The sequence below is a fragment of the Echinops telfairi genome, unplaced genomic scaffold (genome assembly GCF_000313985.2).
Source record: "Echinops telfairi isolate 266 unplaced genomic scaffold, ASM31398v2 ScPeMD7_7400;HRSCAF=8409, whole genome shotgun sequence".
NCBI lineage: Eukaryota > Metazoa > Chordata > Mammalia > Afrosoricida > Tenrecidae > Echinops > Echinops telfairi.
In genome coordinates this window covers 24,350,771-24,356,867 of record NW_022111300.1, presented here as the reverse complement: position 1 = coordinate 24,356,867, position 6,097 = coordinate 24,350,771, and the positions used below count along the sequence as shown (strand labels likewise).

General features: G+C 39.6%; 1 pseudogene; it reads right to left on the bottom strand.

Moving 5' to 3' along the window:
* LOC101641407 overlaps positions 1-4,902 on the bottom strand; it is a 6,425-nt pseudogene extending 1,523 nt beyond the window's left edge.
* Positions 4,903-6,097: the final 1,195 nt, after the last annotated feature.

The window sequence follows — 6,097 nt, the reverse complement described above, 5'->3', positions numbered from 1 at the left end:
CCCACAGGTTGAGAACCGAGATTCTACTGAATGTTTACACAAGGAACTGCAAGACCTCTTCCCTCCAGAAGGTTGCAAGAAGCACTCCCAAAAGGAAGTGATATTAGAACTGGTCTTGAAGGATGAGGAGCAAGCATCTGGGCCATGAAGTAGAACCATGCTATGCCAGGGGCCTTGACACGGTTTCATCTACACCAGCAAAAGGAGAATGTGACCGTGCAGAGAGAGGGAGAATGCGGTGAGGGAGCAGCACTAGTAGAAAGGTAAGAATCTCATTATGGAAGAGAAGAATCGGTATGGGATATTTTTTCCAATGTGTATGTGATGTACAAAGATTAAGTCAACACCATCTATTGAACATCCGCTTCCACGTGCTATGCGATAAACAGGATGGAGGAGGATGGGCACAGATAAAATTCAATCTCGGTTTAGCTTCAGGAGGAGCTCACTGTCTAGTGAGGGCGATACACAAAGCATCAAATAATTCAATATAATGTGGTGCGGGGGCAAACAGCAAGATTTATGGTCCATCACGCATATGGCCACTAGAAGAAAACCTGGAGATGGTATACTTGCATTTTTTAATTCATTTTCTTCAAAAGGCTATCACGCTTGGTCAAGAAGTGGGATGCTGCAAAAGAGGAAGGCTCTATAATAGACGGATGGACACAGTGGCTGCAACAGTGAGCCCCAGCCTAGGCGCCAGTGTGAGGAGAACACAGGACTGGGCAGTGTTTGCTTTTGTTGAGCAGAGGTCAATGGGTCACTGGGTTGGAATTGACTCGATGGCACCTAACAAGGATGTTCTTCAAAATTATTCAAGCTTCAGACCCCCTACAATCTAGATTCATAGCTCATCTTCTGAGTCATATGGTAATAATGTAATCATAAAGGACACACACCTAACCTTGACTTACTTTGAGAGATGGTCACGGAGGTTGTTCCAGTGAGCACAACACCTGACCCAACTAAGCCAGGCTCGGAGTGTTTGTGAAGAAAAAGTCCAGAGAGATGATGTGGAAGAAAGAAAAAGAGCAAATGTTTGACCTCAGAGGTAAAGCCTTCGACTAGATATCAGAGGGGGTATTCCAAATCAGAAAAAGCAGCTTCCACCAGGATGTTGTTAGAAATATAAGGTCTTTCACAACGATCAACCTAGAATCCCCTCCCAGGGGGACAAATAACGGAAGAGTGGGTGAGGGGTGACGGAGGACAATGTAAGATATGGAAAAAATAATCTATAACTTATCAAGGGTTCATGAGGGAGGATGGGTGGGGGAAGAAGGGGGGAGAAATGGGGAGCTAATATCAGGGGCTCAAGTGGGAAGAGAATGCTTTGAAAATGATGATGGCGGCATATGTGCAAATGTGCTTGCACATTGGAGGAATGTATGAATTATGATAAGAGATGTAAGAGCCCCCAATAAAAGTATTAAAGAAAGAAAGAAAGAAAAGAAATACAAGTTCTTGAGGCCCCTCTCTAGAATTATATTGAATTGGGGATTCTGGAAGTGGAAGGAATCCCGTGTCTGTAAGCAGCTCTACAGTTGATTCTGATGCATGCTGCTGATGCATGCTGATGTTTGAGAGCCACTCCCTGAAAGGAACCCCCACCCAAACGTTCTGCCATGGAGTCCAATGCCCACTCACAGGACAGGGTAGAACAGCCCCAGTGAGTTTCCAAGACTGTCATCCTTTGCAGAAGTGGAAAGCTCCCACCCAACGTATCACTTACTATCCCACCAGGGCTCCTGCCTGAGAGGAAGAGAAGGGAAATAAGAATGGTTTTGCTAAGAACTCTCCTTACACGGCCGTCCATCCCAAGACAGGAAGGAATGCTACTTCACGTGGTGAACGAAGAGGAAGGAATTACACTCAGAATTGTGGTCGATTTTACGGGGGAAAGTATGCATCAGTATATTCTGTCAGGACCAAACTTTTCACTGTTTGATCATACCTCATTTGCATTTTTAATAGCCCCCATTAGACAGCCTCTGAGCTAATTAGGCAGGCGTCTATAATAGAAGACTTCTGTTTCCTGTTTTCAGAATTCTGAAACTAATGGCTGAATCACTGCTAAAACAATTAAGGAATAAGAAAAATACTGTGTAAGATTGGCAAAAGCACAGCTGCCATAAATCATTACAAATGACTAGCACTCAAAATGTTTAATTAGGGAAGAGAAGTAACCTATCACATGTTGGGATGGAAGGGGGAAACAGAGGGAGAAGGACTCTGGAACAGAGTGTATTGCCCTCAGTGAAGCAAAGGCATGATGGAGTTTTGTGCATTCTGAGATCCTAGTATTGCCCATTGATTTCTAGGTCTTAGGAGGTGGTTGGAGGTATAGCTTTCCATATCTAAGTGCACTAGTAAGTGGAAACCAGCAACTCAATAAGATAAGGGCCATAAAAGATTCCGGTGTATGCAATGAAATGTGGGGTTACCCCACCGGGGAATGAACCAGAACAAACCAAGATGGCAGCTAAGAGCAAACGAAATGAATGGATAGTAAGAGAAGGTATACCTTTGAGCTATACACCTTGAGAACTGGAAACAATAACTGGTAATATATCCTTCCTTGTTCTTTACAGACATGTTTGTATGTATATATCTGGTTTCTCCTTCCCCTTTCCCCTATATTTTATGCAAAGAGTGTTGGTAAGGATTATTTTGAAATTTAGCCTTCAAGTTATAAAATATCTAGAAGGAAATGTAGCTGAACTAGTGTGCTAGTTCCCAAATAGGGTATAGCGAGTGAGAGGAAGTTGTGTCTACATTTTTGGGAGACAGTGAACATATCTTCATTTGTATGAGGCTTCCTTGTAGTCTCCAAGGTGGGAGCAAGGTGATGATGATTATGTGGAACTTGAACTACTGACAGAAAAGCATGTGACTAAACGCTGCCTAGTCCAAGGGATGGGCTATGCCACAGAGTATCTCTGGTTCCTCACTTCCATGTTGACTTACAACTATTCTTTGGCCAAAAAGCTTAGAAATTATCTCTCAAAACTTGATTTCACTCTCTGAAATAGCTAGAATGCTGTTTTTCCTGAGTGGGTATGTAGAACTTAATTGATTAGATTACAATCTGAAAACAGATCTATTTATTTTCCATTTCATTGTAAAGTAAAACTACCTACCTTTTAAATGTTTTTATATCTACTGTTTCAATGTATACACCTGTAATTTATCATGATTAACTTATAGATTTAGTATAATTGGAGGACATATAGTATATGCAACCATTAAAATAAGAACTGATATGATTAGTCCAGAATGCATTCTATTTCGTAGCTTCCCTTTCAAAAATGACATTGAATATTGATAGACCACCTGCCACCTGTTCAACATTGGGCTGGACCCAAACAAAGGATAACACTGCCTGAGTCATAATACTATGGTATGTTGCAGAGAAATAACCATTGAATAGAAATCATAAAAATACACAGTAAGAAAGAGAGAAACCAGTTTGTTGATAGAAAGCAAATATTCAACTGAATCTTGAAAGAGCAATGAAGATGAATATTTCAAAATGTTGTAATTCTTGGCATTATTCACTTTACCCATTCTTCCATTATCTCACAGTCATTTAACACAAAGATGGGAAAACTATTGCCTGGGATATAAAATGAATCCCAATGTCTGTTTTTCTATACCCCATGAACTAAGAATAGTTTCCACCATTAAAAAAAAAATACTTCCGAAGAAATGTATTTTATAATACACGGAAATTATTTAAAGTGTAAGGTTCATAAAATTCTATTGCAATACAGTCAAATGTATCTATTTATGTCATTTGTATGGCTTCTTCTGTGCTACAAAGACAGAGTTGAATAGTTGCAACAGAGTTCATATGTCTCACAAAGTCTAGACTATTTACTATCCAGTTCTGTATAGAAAAAGGTTGTTTACTTCACACTTAACATATTCTCCTACAGTTCCATTTCAGCAGTTCTGTACAATGTTCAAAACACAGAGGGAGCTTTGAAAACTTTGTGGTCGACATCCGGTGTGTCTCCTCATATGTGGGTTCTTCCTCTAGTGTGTCTCTTACTTGTGTTTTCCTTTGTTCGCCTCTTTAATTGAAAGGGGTGGCTCATAGACACTTGCACATCATTGCATTTCTTTCACTAAAAATGGACTTTACCTTTATTCCCCATTAATAGTATTGCTTCGTTTTGTTTTGGAAGTGGCTATAATATATTGGGCAGGTACAAAATACTAGTTATAAAATATTTTCAGAATATGAAGAATACCTAAGAAGGAGGAGGAGAAGAATACAGCTTTGTATCCTTCACCTAGCTCAAGAGATGCATTATTATCTCCAAAGACAATCATGACTTTTATCCTTCATATATCATTCAATTGAATTGTTTGATCACATTAAGAAAATTTGTGTAATCAGTACAACAATCATTTTCAGACTATTTTCTTCTCGTACTCATTGTTGTTAGCTTGCTGTTCCATGCCACCCCCCACCACCCCCCTCTGCCATACCCCTAGGCAATTATCAATACAGTTACTGTCTCTATAGCTATACCTACACTATATTTCATGTACAGAAGATCATATAAAACACTGACAGAAAGTAAATGAACAAACAAACAAAACCAACAACAATGCCTAGACAAAACAGAGAAAATCTTCCATCAAACACCAAGCAGAAGATATGAGAACCTGAAACACTGCAAAAGGGAGATCAAATGCCACAATATTACATTTTAACCCAACTCCATTTGCCATAATTGACTTCGAAATGTTCCCAGGAACCACGTGTCATCCCATCTGTTTGTACTTCTGACAAACCACTGCCAGCGAGGAGACCACCACCTCAGCTGGCGTGAGTTTCTCGAGCCAGGAAGAGATGGGGAAGACCATAGAATTGCTGCCATACAGCATTGTGCTAAAGTCACCGCAAATTAACAGACACTCCTGCAAGAGTCACTGAAACTCACTGGAAACTCGAGTCAAGATGAGGGGTGGGGGCCATGTGTATTTTGGTGAAGCAGATTGCATTTCTGTTGGTGGATAAACTGGGAGGAGGGCCCTCACACCAGAAAATAATGCTTAACAATACTTAACTAGAACCTCAGGGGAGAATATGCCCAGTACTGTTACCATTTGGACATTTTTTTTTACCTACTTTCTATCCCTTTATATTTTTGATGATCAAATCTGATCTTCTTGGTAAATCCTTAAAAATATCTCTTATTCAAGATGCACATAGCCTATTAACAGCATCATCCACTTCAGTCATGGTTTTGAAATTTATATGTCAGAAATTAAGTTTAGAAATTCAATGTAAAATTTCACGAATATTCAAAGCACCCCCATGATATATTTCATCAAATATAACTCTTGCCTGTAATATTCTGTATCCCAAATACATTCTTCCATATATAGGTAATAATTTTGGTCCCTTTTGCAACCGAAGAAGAAGGTGATTTTCAAATATGCTTGTTATGAAGTAAGTTTCCTAAATTTACAGAATATTCTCAGACATTTGGAAGAGTGGTGCTTCTGCTTTTAACATACTACCATTAAATGGTGATCAAACTCTATGAAAGCCTATGAAAAGGAAACTAGGTCAAGCTCACAAATTTCAGTGAGGCCAAGATTGATTCTCTATTAAACTATCTGAGTTGGTGAAATAGAAATCTAAATAGGCCCATTTCTTCCATCTTCCTTGCCACGAAATGATGAATTTCAACTTATTATAAATGTAATGGTGCTAAAGATCAGACAGTCTAGTGGAGAAGGGAGGAACATCCTAGGCTAATAGATACATGTCTTGAGGTCTAGTCGAAACTTCATTCCAAAGTCTCTCAGTGTCCCCAGTGAGCCTTTGTACTTGAAGCAAGTACTCTCCTGACCTCGATTTTTCTCTCTGTAACTTCTGAGGTGCATTTTGACTCCATTATTCTCCGAAAGGGTGAGTTGTGGCTGACATTAGCAGCCAACAGCTAAGACATCCACGTCTATGCACCTTTTCCTCTTTGAAACCTTGGCCTCACCAGAACAATGCATTTGAGTCTGACCGTTAAATATCAGTAATCAAGAGATGAATCACCCATATTGGATAGACATCAAAATT